At 36.7% G+C, this 22,569-nt stretch overlaps 1 protein-coding gene across 4 annotated transcripts in view; it reads right to left on the bottom strand.

Annotated features, from left to right (window-relative positions):
* Window positions 1-8,721: 8,721 nt before the first annotated feature.
* The window catches only part of LOC116570709, a 233,628-nt gene continuing 219,780 nt past the window's right edge, over window positions 8,722-22,569 (bottom strand). For all 4 annotated transcript variants that reach the window (XM_032308197.1, XM_032308194.1, XM_032308186.1 and 1 more), the window contains one exon: window positions 8,722-8,748. The gene's annotated coding sequence lies outside the window, so the exon portion shown is untranslated. The remainder of the gene's footprint in view (window positions 8,749-22,569) is intronic.

Consider the following 22,569-nt stretch of genomic DNA (forward strand, 5'->3'; position numbering starts at 1 on the left):
CTACCTTATGGCCCTTGTAGAGGGATTAAGTGACATTTCCAGCATCATACCACTGGAAAATGCAGAGGATGATTTGCAAAATAATCTTTTGCTCCTGCATTCCTTTCACTGAATTGTTTTGCCTCCCTTCAAATTTCTTTAACAAAGCTCAATTCCTCAGTAGCTTAATCTTGTCATACCAGGGGCTGATCAGAACCTGGAGAAGGCTTGGATCCTGATATACTTGGAGATTCTCCAAATGGAATATAAATGACTCAAGAAAGACAAAGCAGCCAAAAGAAAGTAATAATACATAAGAAGAATGATTGACACTAAAAGGTGAAAGAGAACTTAGCCTTCAACATTAGAAAACCAGAGGGAAATGTAATAGGCAAGAGACAGAGCTACTTAACTAGAATTAGGTTGTTTCCTAACCAAAAGAACCCATTTCCCATCTTTAGGGTGTCAGATAAAGACAGTTCTGTACTTATATAAGGAAAGATTTTATTCAAAGAGACAATTGGCAATAGGGGAAAAGTTCCAATCTTAAAATTAGCATATGTTGGCCATACCTTAACAAAGTAGTTAAAAAAAAAAAGAAAATAAAAAAACTTTTCTTTTGTTGGTGGAGGGGGAGGTATCATTGGGACTAGCAGGAACTCTTAAAGAGACTAGCAGGAACTGAGAAAGTGATTACATGATTGAGAAGGTCTGAGGGAAACATTTCTGGCTATGGTCATCTGATTGTCAAGATGAGCTGTTAAAGAGAGATGTTCTGCATTTTAGCGCTTGCTCAGACTTGGGGGCAACCAGAGTTTGGGGGCCTTGGGGAGAAGAGAAGTCTGACTAAAGTTTGGTCAAGTCAGAGCAGAGGGTAAGAAATGGGCAATTATAAATACATGGTTAGGAGCCATCTGTAGTATTGACCTCCGAAGCAATCATCTATTTTATCTGCCATATTTTACTGTATGCGCCTTTCTCCCCACCTTGCAGGTTCATTAATGCCTCTTTTTAATGTAGCCATGATTATAAAAGCCCTACTACTAATTGTAACACATAGGATCCTAGTTGCCCAAACCTGATTTCACCCTACTGCTGAACCAAATTTCCCTGGATAGAGACATAACAGATCCACCCAAATCTGAGCCCTTCTCTGCCCCATTATAGAAGGTGGGCCCAGGCTGGCTGTTGAATTCCCATGAAATTGATTTTTTTGTTGTTGTTGTTGACTAAGCCTTTGGCGCAGGAAGCCTTGTTGGACTGCATATCCTGGGTTTCAGTTTGAGCTGGAACATTCCTCAGATTTACTCATTTTGGTTCTGATGAAGCAACTTTTTGAAGTGGAAATTCTGAATCCTTACCCTCTGGCCTCTCATGAGACTCAGTGACCTATTCCTCAATTCCTTGGAAAGCTTAATTTAGAATGTAAATGATTTCAGAGTAGACAGTGATTTATGGTCTTTTCATGCCTCTGCTAAGAGATATGTGGGTTTTTTTCACCACGTGGAATCTTGCTTTAAGCACCCCAGTTTGATGTAATCTAGGACCTTTATAGATAATAAAAACGAATTTCATCCACCCTATAAGTTTTTAAAACCAAGACTGTAGACACTAAATAAAAGTTCAATTATTAAAATGCACATTTTATTCTGCAGTATGAGTGAAGTGAAAGATGAAACAAAGCTTGTAGATTTCCTTTATTTTGCTGGGTTTTTGTTGTTTTCTTGTGTTGTTGTTGTATTTTATTTAGAGGAGTTACAAAAAGAATAGTGAAGAACACACTACATGAGGCATAGTTTAGGATCTTTTTGATTTACCTCCTCCTTTTATATCCTGAGGATATTTCTTTACATTTTCTCCTTATTTCTAGCTTTTACCATGATAATTATTAATTGTAATCCAAAATTTTTCTTCTAGAGATTGAATTATATCCCCAAAGAAGGCAAGATGGTTTCAAGGGACCGCATCAGTGAAATCATTTTGGATTAATGCTGTTCTTACAAGTGCAATATGTAAGTTATAATGAAACACAGGGGGGGTCTGTGTAATTTACTGCAGCATACCAAAGGCCCTCATACATATCCCAGAGGTGAAGGCTTGGAATGTTCAAAGCTCAAAAAAGGCAAATTGAAGAAACACTTTTTTTAATCTAAAAAACTATGATTAAAATGCGTGTCTGGATTATTGGCAACAATTTTAACTTCCTGGGTTTGTCAAAAAATTTTTTTAAAAATAGAGTAAAGTAATACATAAAAAGAACACCATAATGTCAGAATGTGTGGTCATGGATAAAGCTACTGGCAAGTGATTCAGGCCTGATTAAAGTTAAGGAGAGAAAGAATAAATAACTTACATAAATGGTGTGGGCTTCTCTTCTATAAACGAATAATTAGGAAACTATTGAAAAGCTCATTTCCCTCATCTCACCATATTCATCCTGAGACTGGGATGCCAAAGTGCATGCTATTTACTGTTCTGCCTATTAAAACCTATCATTTTGTAAAGGAAACCCATGTCTGAAGTTGATCAAAAGTGAACAGTTGTTACCTAGGAAACAAATATAATTCCTACCTATTGTGAACTTTATTTTAAATGAGGAATTGTATCCTTTTCAATTATTAGGTGAGAAGGGAAAGTAGTAAATAATGCTATAAATCTCTAGAATTCACTCGATGGTAATAGCGCATTAAACACTTGGGCAACTAGAATTCACGCAGCCAAATAGAACTTAAAGGATTCACTACTATATAATTCTCCAAGGATCATGAACACAACAGGCGAAGGAAATTGGCTACTCAGCATCAGTACTGCTCTGAGTCTTATCTAATTGTACATAGCCTGGGTTAGCTGAGCTAAGGACATCCCCTGCTGTGTCAAAAATAGATAACAGTGCCTAAAGTTGATAATAATTGACAAAGAAAAAAATTGTGCTGCAAGTGACAGGATTGCCTCAGAGGATTATCAAATGTATTATCTTGAAAAGATTGGATTTTCACAAGACTATCAAATGGGAGGAGGGGACTAAGGAGAGTAAGAAAACTAAGACAGTTAATTGAATTTGCAAGACACACTGACTGCGACAAGGAGAAAATCAAGGGAATTACATGGATAATTCAAGGAAAAAAGGACACCCTTTTTTTAAGCATTGCTTTCAGTTTATAGTTTTATATAAGTGTGTATGAGAGAAAGAGAGAGACAGAGAGACAGGAAGAAAGAGAAAGAGAAAAAGAGGAGACTGAGTTTTGGAACCGTCTTAGTATTAACGGTAATGGAGCCAATACTATTCTCACCATGGCTTTGTTAAAATGAGAAAAATGCTCTCTGTATTTGTGTAATGAGGTGGAAAGAATATTGTCTTAGGAGTAAGGGAACCTGCACTTTGCTGCTCACTAATTGTGTAACTTGGCCAAATCACTGACATTTAAAATCATATTTTTCTGCCTTGAAGTGGTCCACATCATCTTTTTATTTTCTATTTGACTTGGAAGCCAGATATTCACACAAATATCATCTAGTATTGGGTTAGAAACAAATCCAGCGAAATTGTTGATATTCATTATCCTCAATCTACAGCCAAAAACTGCCCTTCTCTCTAACAAGTTGGATTTGCATTAAAAAGGAAAAGTTTAGAAGTGGACTGCTGGATCATCTGGTAGTTCTATTTTTAATTTTGGGGAAAAACTCCATTCTGGTAGTGCCTATACCAATTCACATTCCAATTTCATACAATCACATATAATTCCAATGTACATACCAATTACACTACAGCACAGGAGGGTTCCCTTTTCTCCACATCCCTGCCAACACTTATTATCTTTTGACTTTTTGATAATGGCCATTTTAACAGGTGTGAGGTGATATCTCATTGTGATTTTGATTTGCATTTTCAGATGATCAGTGATACTGAGTGATCCTTTCATATACTTTTCATATACCTGTTGGTGATTTATAGGTCTTTGGAAAAATATCTATTCAGGTCCTTTGTCCACTTCTTAATCAGGTTACACTCCACTCACAGTCCCGAATAAAAAACATGTACCCTGGGTCCTTCCATGCTTTCTCAGTTTGCTTTGACCTACTCCTCCCCTCACTAAGGTGTGCTGGTACCTTCCCCATGACCTATGAGCAACAGATTCCTGTTTTGCTTCCAGTCCTTGTTGAACCATGGCTCATCACTGATATCTCAGGGCTCTACTTAAATGTTCACTAAAGAAAGTCACGACAACATAAAATAGAACTGTATTCAACATTAAAAAGAAAAAAATCCTGCCATTTGTGATAAAATGGATAAAGCCTGTAGACATGCTAAGTGCGTTAAGCTGGGCAGAGAAATGTATGCTCTCACTTACGTGTGGACTCTAAAAACAAAAGAAAGAAAGAAAAAGAAAGAAAGAAAGAAAAAGAGAGAGAAAGAAAGAAAGAGAAAGAAAGAAAGGAAGAAAGGAAGGAAGAAAGAAAGAACAACAAGAAATTGAACTCATAGACGTAGAGAGTAGAATGGTGATTACAGGGTGGCAGGAAGAGATGCTGGTCAAAAGCTACAAAGCTGCAATTATGTAGGATGAGTAAGCCTAAAAGTCTAATGTACAACATGATGACTATAGCTAATAAGACAATACTGAATACTGGGAATATGATGAGAGGTGCTCTTATCACATACACAAAAAGATAACTATGAGAACTAATATGTTAATTAGCTTAAATACAGTAATCATTCCACTATATGTATGTATATCAAGTCATTGTGTTGTATATATAAAATATGTACTATTTTTATTAAAATAAAAAAGAAAAAAATACAAAATTTTGGAAACAGTTGTCCATTGATGGTATGAGTAGTAACAACTGTTATATTAATTGGAATGATGAAAATAATATATGTTTTTGTCTATAGTATCAGTACATTACTATCTTTCTATCCCAAATAATATTTTTTGGTAATAATTCTAGTAATAACCGAGCCTGACAGTTTATCCTTCAAACTTAATGTGACACATCTCAGAACTCAGCCTTAATTTTCTTGAGCTGTATATGGATCTAATAAAATAAAATCAACTCCAATATCTTACATTTGCCTCCTTTGTATTAAACTGGCCCTCATGGGAATTCCAAAGACTGCATGGAAATGGTCCTGAACCAGTTAATAATAAAAATCTTTTTCCCCGAAGAAATTAATATACCATTTTGGGTACAATTTATTATTACATATTCATTTTAGACGGAACAGCAGGCAGCCTCAAGTAGAGATATTGTAATAGTGTCCTCAGAGTCCCTGCCTGCTACTGCTGATCAGAACCCACACACTTAATTCTTATTACACATCAATTATCTGCACACTTTGAAATAACCACCTAATGCATCAGTTAATTAAATTTAATATCAGAATCTAAAGGACTGAAAATGTCATTTAAAAATTTTACTTCTAGATTTTTCTTTATTTGTTGAATCTTGAATTATCATAGATGAATTAAAAAAGTACATAAAAGGTAAGCACATAATGTCCTATAAAATATTGACACTTAAGAACATGTACTTAAATACATAGAAATACTAGTCCTTAGTTTCTGTAAAGACTCCTCATTGTTCAGGATAGAAAAACTGAGAAAGCATCAGCTATCAGAAGAAAAGAGTTGGACTTAGTATCATCACACCAATCTACAATTCTGGAGTGGGTCTACTAGTTATCAAAACGGACATATTACTCATCCGTAGCCTGGTTAAAAGAGCAATTTATCTTGACATGTCCTATGTGAACAAGAATGCAGTGAGCTCCTAGTGAGAATTTTTGAAACCTGTCGTGAAATCCTGGTCTGGTCTTTAGCAAAGAGGGCATCAGGAGATGCTACCACATTCAGCAGAGGGATGCTGCCAGGAGTGTGCTGGCTCTGTGCCTTTGGTGGAGCAACATCAGGCACCTGACTGGAATCATGATTCCAGTCATGGGACCCAATGTTTTTGGTTCTAACAGTGGATGAGACAGAATATTCTCTGACATGGTCCTAAAGACTCTTTCCTCAAGATCCAAGAGGAAAGTCACATCATAAAAGAAAACGGATCCTGGCTGTCCATTTGGGAATCCAGGAAGCCTGAGGAAGTACCTGTAGCTGTGAAAAGCTAGACTGATGTCAATGAAGACAAGTTTCAGGGGCTGAAGGAAGAATACTAACTAAACATGTTACTGACCACACAACAGAATGGCCCGTAACCCATTCAGAGAAAGTTAAAAATCGCCAAGGATTTTTAAGGAGAAGGAGAAGATACAAGGAGAAGATATAAGGCTCCATGAACTCTAACAGGAGAGGAAGAATTTTGGGGGATTTGGGATTCCACTGGGTTTTCATATCCAGGGATATGAATTGGAGTCAAAGACATTTTAGTTATATACACTTTTCTAGAGTATGTACTTCTTCATTATATTTACTTATCTTGTTCCATTGGATTAGGACACTGGGAAGGCAGAGCTGATTATTTTTTTTTAAGATTTTATTTATTTATTTGACAGAGATTACAAGTAGGCAAGAGAGGCTGGCAGGGAGAGAGACGAGGAAGCAGGCTCTCTGCGGAGCACAGAGCCCGATGCAGGGCTCGATCCCAGAACCCTGGAATCATGACCCGAGCCGAAAGCAAAGGCTTTAACCCACTAAGCCACCCAGGCGTCCCCAGCATAGCTGATTTTTAAGGGTTATCTAAAATTTCTGTCAAATCGGGAGGCCCTCAAAAGGATCTCCCTCAAAAAATTTAGTATGGCAACACTAACTAACATGGAGGTACATATCTTGGATGAAACAGTCATCTTTTGGCTACAACTTCTATTCCTATTACATACCATTAAGTGAAATGAAACTTCAAACTAGTCATACCAAGAAGTAACAGCTTTATAAACTGCTTCTACCAACTGCCCTAGCAGTAAAAAGCTGCCCAAGGGGGCCCCGACAGCAGTGAAATGCTCTTTCTTCAGACATACCCAAGCAAGCCAAGAACCTATGCACTGGTTTTAACTCCTTTCTCTTGGGTTCCAGGAGTGTTAATATCAATTTACACTTTGTTGAAGAAACCAGGGGCCTATTTTCTCTATGGCTCCCAAATACCGTTAGGGTAAAATAACACTGTCACTGAGGAAATTTAAGAAATCCCAAATTAGTTTATTGTTTGCTTTTATAATTTCAAGCCTTATATACAATTCTTTTGAGCTTTGTGATCTAGAACAATTTGACTTTTCCATGGATGGGTGCAGTAATCCCTGCCCCCTTATCTGCCAGTTTCAGTTAGCCATGGTCAACCATGGTCTACAGGAAGATAATCCTCCTTCTGATATATCATCAGAAGGTAACAATAGCCTAACATTACATCACAGGACCTACATCATTCGTCTCACTTCATCTTATCACGTAGGCATTTTATCACCTCATATAATCGAAAAAGGTGAGTACAGCACTATCAGATATTTAAAGAAAGACAATATTCATATAAATTTTACTACAGTATATTGTTATAATTATCCAATTTTATTACTAGTTATTGTTGTTAATTTCTTGCTGTGTCTAATCTGTAAATTAAACTTTGTCATAGATATGCATATATAAGGAAAACATGGTATATGTCATGTTAGGACTACGTGCAGTTTCAGGTATCTTCTGGAAGGTCTTGGAACATATCCCCTGCACATAAAGAGGGACTACTGTATCCCATTTTCCCAGACCAGTGCCAGGTCCTCTCCTTTGAAGAGAAATTAAAAGAAAAATGCATTGTCATTCACGATCCGGACCTACTCTTCTGCCAGAGGTCATCCTTGATTATGTGCTTCCTTCCAGTTGGCAGCAGCATGAAAGAGCACTTGGCAGCCTGAGTGCCTGAGTCTTAACAGTAATGTGGGAAATAGTCATCTACGTATCTAAGTATCTATCCATCGGGGACCTAAATACATGAGAAACAGAACCAGCTCAGAAATGTTATTTGGAGGATAATTTTTGTTCTCAAGTTTAAGGTATCGATCCCAAATTCCTGTCATTTATTTGGCTGAATTTTTATTTTTAATTTGTCTTTAATGTTGGAGTTATGTCATCTTTGTGCATATAAATTATGACTGAAATGAAACTAATATTTGAACTGTGTAGGTTGATTGGATAGAGATTCCCAATTTAGGAAAACACCCTTGACATAAAATGTCTGTGATCAATAATTCCTTGTCAGATATCAAACTCATGCATAAAACATCTTACATATGCATAATCTGTGGCATGTTCAAATAGCCTTTAAAATAATTTTCTTCTTTTATCTTTTTCTATTCTGATTCTTTTTCCCAAATAAACTGAACCCCCAATTTGTTTTCTATGAAATTACTCTTCAGACTCTTCAAATGTATTCCTCTCAGAGCTGTCCTCTTGGAGCATTCATTTCGTTCTGAAAGCAGCATTCATCTGATTTGCCTGCAATCACTGTTTCAGATGAACGCATTCCCAAGGACAAATTTAAAAGCACTAATGCAGCTTTCTCTCTTTGAAGTGGCCCACTCTGTTGCCAGCACTCTGCATTCACGAAGATATCTGGTCCAGCTCTAGCATTCTCAGGAAATACCTCCAAGTTTTTATTCTGCTGTGACAAGAGCACTGCATGCTTTGCTCTCAGTGTGTTCTGGAAGGTGCTTCTCCCAGGAGGGTGAACAGGGAATCCCAGAAAAAAAGGAAATGGTACCAGCTGGAGGAAAGGAAGTTTTGCCAGTTTTCCAATCTTGGTGAAATCATTCTTTCATGGAAGTCACTGTGAATCTTGCTGTTTACAAGGTTGAAAACAAATAAGTAATTAGGGTTATATGGAGTTAAACAGACAGGCTCACTATAGCTTTGTACCTCTGTGTGTGTGTGTGTGTGTGTGTGTGTGTGTGTGTGTGTAGTTCATATGTGTAAACATGTGACTTTTATTTCAAAATCAAGTGATTCCTAGTTGAAAGTGACTCAATTGTGTAGTACAATAAATCCTATTAGATATAAGACTTGTTAAGTCTGCATTTGCTAACAAGTGCTTCTTAACAACTCTAAGAAACATATCTTGACTATAATTTTCAGACAGCCCCATCCTGTTCACATTGCCTTTCTTAACAGTACCTGAAAAGGTTTTTTAAACTCAAGGTTTTATAACAACAAAAAGAGATTAGCTGAAAATGACTGAGCCCACTCTATGGCATGAACTCTAGTGCTTAATAAACATTTAACTTAACATCAAGCAACAGCTAGCGTTTATAAAGAGAGGATTTTACCGTGATCGCTAAGAAACAGAAGGCACTCTTAGGCACCTGAGGTTTCAAAATGTGTGTGTGTGTGTGTGTGCTTTTTTTCCACAAAACTTCTCTTTTGATTGTGTTGTTTATTGGAACTTCTTTTCTATTTCCTGTGTCCCCAGATTTAGAACTGTTACTTGGAGAAGAGAACATCATGTTAGAAAGTGTCACATTTGGAATCAACCACTTGCTCTATCTCTCCCTACTTGTTAGAACTGGGCAAACTTCTTAACCTCTCTGACTTTCAGTTTATTCCTCAATAAAACAGAGAGAGCAACATGGTAGTTACTTAAAACTTACCGTACTGTTAAGCCATCAGGGTAACTGTCTCAAGGAACACAGTCTTAATAAATAGCATGTCTCTAACACCACACAGGACACTGGAACACTAGAATAGGAGAGATTCATGTCTCTGTAGCATATGACTGCAAACTTCCCATGTAAGCCACTGGTTCTATGCAGCTCAAAGGTTCCTTTTGTAGAAAAAGCTAAAACTTTTGACATGCATGAATGTTTGCTGCTCCTTCATAACTTTGTTACCAGTTGTTAAAGTAAGTCTCAGACCAAATTCTATATTCACATAGACATATAATAATTAAACATGTGTTAGCAGGCAGACAAAAGAATTTCAATGTTGTTGAAGTTTGGTAGTGACCCAGCTCACTGTCTTTTTAAAACAATACCTCACACAGAAGTAAGTCACTAGAAACAGACCTAACAGTATTTCAGAGGCCTATTTTGTTACCTTTACAAATTAGCCTTAAACAGAAAAGAACTCTGTCACTGAAAGATCAAACTCAAATTCAGCCTTAGGAGATCTAGCCTTAGGAGACATCCTGTTTTGGGCTCAAGGTTTGTGGCCCTCCCCACAAATTCATATGTTGAAGTCCTAATCCCCAAAGAGATGCGCTTTGAAGAGAGGACCTTTGGGAGGTAATTAGGTTTAGATTAGATGAGGGTGGGGCCCTCAAGATGAGGTTAGTGTCTTACAAGAAGAGGGAATACAGAGCGCACTCTCCATGCACAACCACTGAGAAAAGGCCATGTGAGGACACAGCCAGAAGGCAGCTGTCTATAAGCTGGAAAGACAGCCCTCATCAAGAACTGAATCGGTTAGCACCTTGGACTTCTTGGCTTCTAGAACTGCAAGGAATGTCTGTTGCTTAAGCCATCCAGTGTGTGGTATCTTGTTATAGCAGGTCATGCCATATCCCAAGGGTATAGGTGACAAATTTCATAGATTCTAATTCCTCATTTAATACAGGTGTTAAGTGTGTTTCCATAATACTTAACCAATATACATATTTTGAACTCTGCTTACTTCATAATTGAGAACTCATTTCTACCATCCATTATGATGATTAACAAGCCACTAGCTTCACCAATGAAAATCCATTTCTGACATTAATTATGCTAATTAAATTAGCCACTTATCTTTATTTTCTTACATGAAAGGACAGAGGAAGCTCATGTTATAAAGGCTTCTCAAGTGGGGCTTTTCTGCTGTAATGCTGGCTGACCACCCATGGAGTGTGGATTTTTTTTTCTTTATATTGGAATGAACAAATGTTGGACAGTACTAAAGTGAGGTGAAAACCATTAATGCATACCTTCATATTCCCCATTTTATGTTAAAGAATTTACAAAATAAGTCCAACATCATGATACCAGGTATCTCATCTTTTCTTTTTGTCTTTCTCTGACCTATGATTTCTGTTCCTTTTTTTTCTACTGAAGATAGAAACCAGGGTAGTTTTTTGGCAGGTTGATTCCTCTTTGAATCCGTATCAGCAGCCTATACCTCTCTACACCCTCACACAACTTTTGCAAAAGCCATGACATCCCGTTACTTTCTTTTACCAAATAATAATGTTCTGGATTCAGTCTCCTGAGGTTTTTATAGTTTCATAATTCCATGATGACTATGTGTGGCCTAAAATGCCCTGAGACTGGCTCACACTGCCTTATCCTCTGGGATAATGAAGGCAATCATATGGGGTGGGGGGAGGAATTGGAGTAGAACTTTCTAGGCTAAGAAATATAGTACAGTTGTCTACCACACGTAGGCCACATATGGGCCACACATATGACAAATTCGATCAATTTCCTAAGTCTTCTTTGCTTTTTCCTCACATATTGGAGGCATACTCCTTTAGACCATTTGTAGAAACAGAGTAACCAAAAAATCAACCAGTGGATTATATTTGTAGGAAGAGCTGAAATTTCAAAAAGCCAGGTGTAATATAATCTAAACACACATACTGTTCATATTCTGTAGTTTCACATGGAAATGTGAATTTGGAACAGTTAGTAATGTGTACAAATGGATTAGGTATCTTTGCTTCTGCCAACATGAAATGTGTAGGTCTTTTAATTTGTGTTGGTGAGAAGGGGTTTAAGGAAATAAGTATGGGTGATATATGCCTACTTCAGTCTTTTACCCTCCACACTTGGCAAGACTCATAGATCTTGGCTGAAGAATTAGTCCTTTCTTGGCTTTTGTTTCTGTTTTCCTCACCTTATATTTTATATAGAAACTATTTCCTCTTGAATTCCTTCTTACACCTTAATTCAGTGGCCCATTCTAGTTTATTCATTCCAGATGTTTCTTATGCAGAGCATAAAATACATAATGTATGACATACTTGTGGGTAGCCATGCTTTTTCATTCACCCTTATATTGGGTTTCTTGGCATCCTAAATTTTTATAGGTGATGAGATTTCATGTAACACAATAACAATGTTTCACATTATCTGGTATTATATGCATTTAAAAGAACTTCAATTATTTTACAAATAGCATACTCATTCATTTTGTGCCGCTAGAGAGGGTAAGATTTCAGATGTCTACTTTTAAAGTGGGATTTCGAAAGAGAAGATTTTTTTTTTTTCTTTCTGTAGTCTGGAAATCTGATTGAGTCTTTTAAAGTACTGGGCTATGCATACATTGGAAGAAATGTGAAGAATTAATCAGAAGAGAAATCTGTTACACTAGAGGTTGGAAATATATTTGATGAAACTATATATATAGTCATAAATGTTTAGAAAGTTTGTAAAGGTAAAATCGCATGGGTAAATATACTTAGAAAAATTCTAAATATTGTGTTTGCATAATAAATGTCTAAATTGTTAGATTTAAAAGAATTTGTCTCAATCAAAAAATTTATATAAAGAAACATGACATAAATAAGAGAATGCTACAGTGTTTATATTCTTGTGATCACAATAATGAGGTAATGCCAGAATATTACTGGAATTTGGATACAATGGTGATTTACACATAAAAATAACAAAGTCTGAATGATTTATTATGAAAACTTTTCACAAACTTGATACAGAGGGAACATACTTCAACATAATAAAGGCCACATATGACAAGTCCATAGATTACATCATAATCAATGGTGAAAAACTGGAAAACTTTACTTATGATCAGGAACAAGACAAGGATGTCTACTTTCTCCACTTTTTTTCAGCATAGCTTTGGAAGACCCAGCCAGAGAAATTAGGCAAGAAAAATAAATGAAAGGCATACATATTGGAAAGGAAGAAGTAAATCAGTCACTTTTGCAGATGTCATGATATGATATAGGAAGAAACAATAATGATTCCATCAAAAAACTGTTAGAATTAATAAACAAATTCAGTAAAGTTGCAGGATATAAAATCAATACACAAAAAGTTGTTTCATTTCTTTATACTAATAATGAACTATCAGAAAGTTCAAGAACAAAAATCTCATTTAAAATTGCATCAAAAAGAATAAAATAACTATAAGTAAATTGCATCAAAATTGCATTAAAATTGCACCAAAAAGAATAAAATAACTATAAGTAAATTTAACCAAAGAGGTGAAAGACCTATATCCTGAAAACTAAACACATTAATGAAAGAAACTGAAGAAGACCCCAATAAATGGAAAGGTATTCCACTCATGGATTAGAAGAATTGGTATTATTAAAATGTCCATATTACACAAAGAAATCTACATATTCAAGTGTAATGCCTATCAATTCCAATGGCATTCTTCACAGTAATAAAACACATAATCCTAAGACTTCCATGATATTATAAAAGATTCTGTAATGTCAAAGTAAACTTGAGAAAGAACAAAGCTGGAGGCATCATAGTCCCTGATCTCAAACTATATTATAAAGCTATAGTAGTTAAAACAATATAGTATTGCCATAAAAACAAACAGGTAGATCAATGAAACAAAATAGAGAGCCCAGAAATAAACTCATGCACATACATGGTCAATAACAGTGGCAAAGGAGCCAAGAATATACAATGGGTAAGGGACAGTCTCTTCTATAAATGGTGTTGGGAAAATTGGACAGCAATATGCAGAAGAATGCAATTATCTTACATCACACACAAAAGTTAACTCAAAATGGATTTAACACTTGAATGAAGACATGAAATCATAAAAATCCTAGAAAAAAACATAGGTGAAAAGCTCCTTGACATTGGTCTTGGCAATGACTCTTTTGAATCTGATACCAAAATCAAAAGAAACAAAAGCAAAAATAAGCAAGTGGTCTACATCAAACTAAAAAGCTTCTGCATAGCAAAGTAAACCATCGGCAAAATAAAAAGGCAACCTGCTTGAATCAAAGAAAGTAGTTGCAAATCATATACCTGATGAGAGGCTAATATACAAAATACACAAACTCATACAACTCTGTAACAAAAAAAACAGTATTATGCCTCCATCAGAAAGGATGAATACCCAACTTTTGTAGCAACATGGACGGGACTGGAAGAGATTATGCTGAGTGAAATAAGTCAAGCAGAGAGAGTCAATTATCATATGGATTCACTTATTCGTGGAGCATAACAAATAGCATGGAGGACATGGGGACTTAGAGTGGAGAAGGGAGTTGGGGGAAATTGGAAGGGGAGGTGAACTATGAGAGACTATGGACTCTGAAAAACAATCTGAGGGTTTTGAAGGGACGGGGGGTGGGAGGTTGGGGTACCAGGTGGTGGGTATTATAGAGGGCACGGATTGCATGGAGCACGGGGTGTGGTGCAAAAATAATGAATACTGTTATGCTGGAAATTAAAAAAAAAAAATTAAAAAAAAAAAAAAAACCCAAATAATCCAATTAAAAAATGAGCAGCGGATATGAACAGACATTTTTTTCCAAAGAAGATATATAGGTGAACACCAGGTACAGGAAAAGATATTTGATATCACTAATCATCAGGGAAATGCAAACCAAAGCTGCGATAAGCCATCACCTCACACCTGTTAGAATGACTATCATCAAAAAGACAAGACACAACAAATGTTGGTGAGGATATGGAGAAAAGGAAATCCTTGTGCACTGTTGGTGAGAATGTAAATTGGTACAGAACATATGGAAAACAGTAAGGAGTCTCCTCAAAAAATTAAAAATGCAACCATATAATTCAGCTATTCCACTTTTGGGTGTTTTCCAAAGAAAACAAAAACACTGATTTGAAAACAAATATTCACCCCCATATTCACTGCAGTGTTACTTATAATAGCCAAGATAAATATAGATAGAGAGATATGAAATATTATTCAGTCATAAAAGAGAATAAAATCTTGCCATTTTGATAATATGGATCAACTTTAAGGACATTATGATACGTGTAATAAGACAGAGAAAGACAAACACTGTATCTCTCTGATCTCTGGAATCTAAAAAACAACTCACAGATAATGAAGAACAGATTGGTGGTTGCAAGAGGCAGAGGTTAAGAGAAATGGGTGAACTGGTTTTTTGTTTAAATAATTTAAGTAAAATTTCTTTCAAGTCTTGAAGAAATTTTATAATAAAAAAATATTTTAACTTGCTTAACAAGTGTTTCCCAAACATAATCAGACAACCACAATATGATACCTGGGACTTCTGTTTTAAGCTCCAATATGTAATCAGGTTAGTGGTCACAATTCCTATCCTTACAATAAGTAAAAGCTAAACAAACTGAAACTCAATTATTTTTCATGGACCCATCGGAGAACTGAGGTTTCAAGGCAAACTGCCACTCTAAAATCTGGAAAGACTGGTGAATACTGTTGCAACTAAGATCTGTTTATCTGGAGCAGAAGCCACCAGAGCCATAACTGGTAGGAACACTTAGATGGTAATTCTGATGAACTGCTGGAGGCTGAGTGAAATGGCATGATAGTGAGAAACTCAAGGTGATTGCTATCTAAATGGGGCCCCCAAATTCTCTGGGATGTTACCTTTGGAAACTCTACCAGGTTCTTACAGGAAAGAGCTGAGAAAGATCCCCTCATGACTCTGGCAGGGGCAGAAAAAGAGTAATCATAAAATATACACAGTGCATTTTCTGTAATGGAAGCCTACTATCCTCCAGCAAAATAAACCTTTACTGGAGCTTTATCCCACTTACAAAAAGGGATTTCTTCCACTCCAGCCCCCTCTAACCTTCCTGTTTTACCTAACAAGAATGGGGAGAAGGGAAAACTAAGAAATATTTTGAAGGTCTCAGGCCAGGAACATAAGCCAAGTTAAAAAAACAAAAACAAAAACAAAACAAAACAAAAAACTATTTAATTACAGTATTACAGCATTCTTCTCTTGCCCCACAGGTTACTATGATACCAACAGGTCTCCAGTATAATGCAGGGGGTTACAGTTGAAAGAGCTCCATGATGACAACTTTGTCTTAGGGAGAGAACTCAGGGAAGCTCAAAGTTAAAAGGGGAGAGAAAACAAGGATGGTAGAGAAATTTCAAGCTTTTGACAGCTATGGAAAACATTACAAACAGTACAACTCTCAGCCATATGAACATAAAATCTTACACTAAAAAGCCTATCTTCCTTAGTTCTTACCACATGATATATCATGTCCAACTTTCCACACAAGCAAATTACAAAGCATACAAAAGGGCAAAAAGTACAATCTGTAGAACAAGCATTAAAATGACTCAGGTATTTTACAGATGTTGAAATTATCAGAGAATTTGAAATAACTATGATTATTAAGGAATCTAATGGAGAATTACAAAATATGCAAGAGATGGATAATGTAAGCAGAGAGATGGAAACTAGGAAAGAATTGAAAGGAAATACTAGAAATTTAAAAAGCATAGTAACACAGGTTTCAAAGAATGATTTTTATGGGCTCATCAGTAATTGGACACAATGGAGGAAAAGCATATTGAGACCAAAGATAGGTTGATAGGAATTTACCAAACTGAAATGCACAGAGAAAAATGAATAAATAAAACAGAACAGAACATTCAAAAACTATGGGACAATTTCAATATATGTGAGATATTAGTAATTGGAGTAGCATCAGGAGAAAAGCAAATAGAGCAGAATTTTTTTTTAAATGGCCAAACACATTCTAAAATTAATAATACCAAATCAGAAATCTAAGAAATTTAGAGAACACTAAGCAGGATAAATAACAACAATAGCAGCAAAAACAAAATAAACAAAAAACACAACAAAACAAAAACTGTATCTAGGAACATCATATTCAAATTAAATAAATCCAAAGACAAAGAGATAATCCTGAAAGAAGTCAGAGGGGGGAAAAACATTAAAATAAAAAACTTACCCCAGGGGACACCTGGGTGGCTCAGTTGGTTAAGCAGCTGCCTTTGGCTCAGGTCATGATTCCAGCGTCCTGGAATCGAGTCCCACATTGGGCTCATTGCTCGGCGGGGAGCCTGCTTCTCCCTCTGTCTCTGCCTGCCATTCTGTCTGCCTGTGCTTGCTCTCTCTCCCTCTCTCTCTCTGACAAATAAATAAAATCTTAAAAAAAAAAAAAAAACCCTTACCCCAGAAGAACAAGGATAAGAATTACAGCAGACTTCTCTTCAGAAACCACACAATTAAAAAGAAAGCAGAATGAAGTATTTAAGGTGTTGAAAGACAGAAAAACAATCATCAACCTAGAATTCAATATTCACTGAAATTACACTTAAAAAATGAAGAAGATGGGTGCCTGCGTGGCTCAGTCAGTTAAATGTCTGATTCTTGATTTTGGCTCAGATATGATGTCAGGGTCGTGAGACTGAGCTGCACACTGATATCCACGCTCAGAAGGGAATTGGCTTGAGATTTTCTCTCTCACTCCCTCTCTCTAAAATAATAATAAATAAATAAATCTTTTCAAAAAATGGAGAACTGAAAACTTTCTCAGACAAAACCTGAGTGAGTTCATTGCTAGCAGAGCTTTCTGGCTAGAGATATTCAAAGAAGGTCTTCTGGGAAAAAGAAAATGATATAGATGAGAAACTCAGATCTATATTTCAAAAAAAAAAAGGGGGGGTGAGCACGAGACAGTATATATTTTTTAAAAAGTAAGGAAGTGCTAAAAAATAATACACAATAATGAAGAGCTAAGTCAAAGGGACACCATAGCTAACTAAAATAGTTACCAATGGAGGAGTCACAATGGTAGAGGAGTAGCAGACTGAGATGACATCATGTTGTAGAAGTTCAGCTAGACAGTTATCAAACCATTCCAAATACCTACAAACCCAACAAGAGATCGAAGAGAAGAAGAGCAGCAATTCTAGAAACAGAAATTTAACCACTTTCTGAAAGGTAGGACATGTGGAGAAGTGGATCCAAAGTGACAGGAAGACAGACTGCAGGGGGAGGGGCCAGCTCCCAGCAAGTAGTGGAGCAACATAGCACAAAATTCAAACTTTTAAAAGTCTGCTCAACTGAGGGACATTGCTCCAGAGGCTAAGTGGGGGTGGAGCCCCTGTGGGGATAGTGTGGTCTCAGGTCCCGCAGGGTCGGTGTCTGAGTGTTGCAGAGCTCACAAGTATGAGAGCAGGGAAGCTGGCTATAGACACAGAGCTGAGGAGTGAGGTCTCAGCTTGGGATTACCTTAAACTATGATCTGTGGTACAGTTGGGGGACTGCTCTTTGAACAGGGACAAGTGGCAGATCCGGGGAGACCCACCTTCCTATTCTGGAGGCAGGAATCTGCTGGGTTTGGAGACTCAAAATGGGGCTGTGTACCAGAGACAGAAACGCTCGGTCACAGACCAGTTGAGTTCAGAGCGTGGCTGGAGATCAGGGAGATGGGAGTGACTAGCGCTTTTCTCCCAGGTTGCACTGACAGGAGTGGGGCCCCGAGCTGTCGGCTCCTCCAGACCAGAGATTGGAAGGCCGCCATTCTCATTCCCGTCCTCCAGAGCTCTACGGAAAGCATTCAGGGAACAAAACCTCCCAAGAGTGAACCCGAGCAGATTACTCAGCCCGGCCCCTGGCAAGGGCAGTGCAATTCTGCTTCGGGTAAAGACATTTGAGAATCATGGCAACAGGCCCCTACCCCAGAATATCAGCAAGAAATCCAGCCAAGACCAACCTCACTGATCAATGAGAACAGCAGAATTCCAGAGGAGGGAAAAGCAAAGCAAGGAATTCATGGCTTTCCCCCCCATTATTCTTTACTCTTGCAAAGTTATTTAAATTTTTTTAATTTAATTTTTTTCTTATTCCAATTTTTTAACTTTTCCTCTTTCCTCTTTTAATGTTTTTTAACTAGTTTATCTTAACAATACCTTTCTTTAAAAAAAAATCTTTTTAAACCTTCATTATTAGTCATATTTTATCCTCCATTGTATCTAACTTTATTTATTGTATACACATAGGTTTTTTTCTTCTAAAAAATTTTGGGATACAATTTCTTCTAATAAATCAAAATATACCCTAAATCTAGCACAGGGCTTTGTTCTAGTCTCCAGCCTGAGCAAATTCTCCCCACTTTCTTTTTCCAACCAACTTATCTTATCAATTTCTTTTTTAGAATTTTTTTTAATTTTCATCTTTACAGTCATATTCCATTCCTTCATCCTTTTTACCATTATTTTTGTATATATGTAAGTTTTTCGTTCTTTAAAAATTTGGGAGGTAGTTTCTTCTAAGAGACCAAAATACACCCCAAATCAAGTGGGTGGCTCTGTTCTATTCACCAGTCTAATACATATATATATATATATATATATATATATATATATATTTAATTTTTTTACTTTTTTTAAACTCCTTTTTTAAAAAAGATTTTATTTATTTGACAGACAGCAAGAGAGAGATCATAAGTAGGCAGAGCAGCAGGCAGAGAGAGAGGGGGGAAGCAGGCTCCCTGTTGAGTAGAGAGCCCAATGTGGGGCTTGATCCCAGGACCCTGAGATCATGACCTGAGCCAAAGGAAGAGGCTAAACCCACTGAGCCACCCAGACACCCCTAAACTTCTTTTTACCCCACTTTCCTCTCCCCCTGATTTGGGGTCTCTTCTGATTTGGGTAGCGTACAATTTTCTGGGGTCTCTGTCACGCTTTTAGTATTATATTATCTCATTCATATATTCTTATCTGGATAAAATGACAAGGCAGAAAAACTTACCACAAAAAAAAAAAAAAAAGGAACAAGAGGTAGTACCAAAGCCTAGGGACCTAATCTATACAGACATTGGTCATATATCAGATCTAGAGTTCAGAATAATGATTCTCAAGATGCTAGCTGGGCTCAAAAAAGGCATGGAATATATTAAAGAAAATCTGCCTGGAGAAATAAAAGCCCTTTCTGGAAAAACAAAATAACTAAAATCTAACCAAGCTGAAATCAAAAAAGCTATTAATGAGGAGGTTCTTACTGCTAGGATAAATGAGGCAGAAGAGAGAATTAGTGATATAGAAGATCAACTGACAGAGAATAAAGAAGCTGAGCAAAAGAGACACAACTACTGGGCCACGAGAGGAAAATTTGAGAGCTAAGTGATACCATAAGACAAAACAATTATTGGAATAATTGGGATTCCAGAAGAAGAAGGGGGGTGCAGAAGGTATACTGGAGTGAATTACTATAGAGACTTTCCCTAATATGGCAAAGGGAACAAGCATCATAATCCAAGAGGCACAGAGAAACCCTCAAAATCAATAAAAAGAGGTCCACACCCCATCATCTAATAGTAAAACTTACTAGTCTTAGTGACAAAGAGAAAATCCTGAAAGCAGCCCAGGACAAGAAGTCTGTAACACACAATGGTAAAAATATTAGATTGGCAGCAGACTTATCCACAGAGACCTGGCAGGCCAGAAAGAACTGGCATGATATATTCAGAGCACTAAATGAGAAAAACATGCAACCAAGGATACTATAACCAACTAAGCTATCATTGAAAATAGAAGGGGAGATAAAAAGCTTCCAGGACAAGCAAAAACTAATAGAATTTGTGAACACCAAACCAGCCCTACAGGAAATATTGAAAGGGGTCCTCTAAGCAAAGAGAGAGCCATGAAGTAACAGACCAGAAAGGAACAGAGACAATATACAGTAACAGTCACCTTACAGCCAATACAATAGCACTAAATTCACATCTTTCAAAATTTATCCTGAATGTAAATGGGCTAAATGCCCAGTCAAAAGACACAGGGTATCAGAATGGATAAAACAAACAAACAAACAAAACACAACAACAACAAAAATACATCAATATGCTGTCTACAAGAAACTCATTTTAGACCCAAAGACACCTCCAGATTTAAAGTGAGGGGATGGAAAACAATTTACCATGCCAATGGACATCAAAAGAAAGCTGGGGTGGCAATTCTTATATCAGATAAATTAGATTTTAAGCCAAAGACTATACTAAAAGATGAGGAGGGACACTATATCATACCCAAAGGGTCTGTCCAACAAGAACAGCTAACAATTTTAAACATCTATGCCCCTAACGTGGGAGCAGCCAATGACATAAACCAATTAATAATAAAATCAAAGAAACACATCAACCATAATACAATAATAGTAGGGGACTTTAACAGCCCCCTCACTGAAATGGACAGATCATCCAAGCAAAAGATTAATAAGGAAATAAAAGTCTGAAATGACACACTAGACCAGATGGACATCACAGATATATTCAGAACAATTCATCCCAAAGCAACAGAATACACATTCTTCTCTAGTGTACATGGAACATTCTCCAGAATAGATCACATCCTGGGGTACAAATCAGGTCTCAACCAGTACCAAAAGACTGGGATCATTCCCTGCATATTTTCAGACCACAATGCTCTGAAGCTAGAACTCAATTACAACAGGAATGTTGGAAATAATCTAAATATGGAGGCTGAAGAGCATCGTACTAAAGAATGACTGGGTCAACCAGTCATTAAAGAAGAATTTAAAAATTCATGGAAACAAATGAAAATGAAAACACAACAGTTCAAAATCTGTGGGACACAGCAAAGGCTGTCCTGAAAGTATATAGCAATACAAGCATTTCTCAAGAAACAAGAAAGGTCTCAAGTACACAACCTAACCTTATAGCTAAAAGAGCTGAAGAAAGAACATCAAAGAAAGCCTAAAAGCCAGCAGGAGAAGAGAAATCAAAGATCAGAGTAGAAATCAAGGAAATAGAAACCAAAATAATAGTAGAACAAATCAACAAAACTAGGAGCTCATTCTTTGAAAGAATTAATAAGATTGATAAGCCCCTGGCCAGACTTATCAAAAAGAAAAGAGAAAGGACCCACATTAATAAATCAGGGATGTAAGAGGACAGACCACAACCAACACCAAAGAAATACAAACAATTATAAGAAATATTAAGAGCAACTATACACCAGCAAATTTGACAATCCAGAAGAAATGGATGCATTCCTAAAGACATATAAGCTACCAAAACTGCAACAGGAAGAAACAAAAAACCTGAACAGACCCATAACCAGTAAGGAGATTGAAACAGTCACCAAACAGTTAAAGAAAAATTAAAACCTATTCTCCTGAAACTGTTCCAAAAAATAGAAATGGAAGGAAAACTTCCAAACTCATTTTATGAGGCCAGCATCACCTTGATCCCAAAACCAGACAAAGACCCCATCAAAAAAGAGTATTATAGACCAATATCCTTGATGAACACAGATGCAAAAATTCTCACAAAAATACTAGCCAATAGGATCCAACAGTACATTAAAAGGATTATTCACCACAACCAAGTGGGATTTATTCAAGGGCTGGAAGGTTGTTTCAACATCTGCAAATCAATCAATGTGATACAGGACATTAAGAATAGAAAGAGCAAGAACCATATAATACTCTCACTAGATGCTAAGCATTTGACAAAGAACAGCCCCCTTTCTTGGTCAAAACTCTTCAGTGTGTAGGGATGGAGGGTACATTCCTCAATATCATCAGATTCCCATGCAAGAATGTACAAATAACTGACACAGATATTCTGCCCAAAAAGAAGTGGAGCCTAACTCTATACTCCTGAAGTGTGGGCTGTACATGATGACTTCCTTCGGAAAAGTACAGTAATAAAATAAGGTAAAAAAAGTT

Source organism: Mustela erminea, chromosome 12 (genome assembly GCF_009829155.1).
Source record: "Mustela erminea isolate mMusErm1 chromosome 12, mMusErm1.Pri, whole genome shotgun sequence".
Taxonomy (NCBI): domain Eukaryota; kingdom Metazoa; phylum Chordata; class Mammalia; order Carnivora; family Mustelidae; genus Mustela; species Mustela erminea.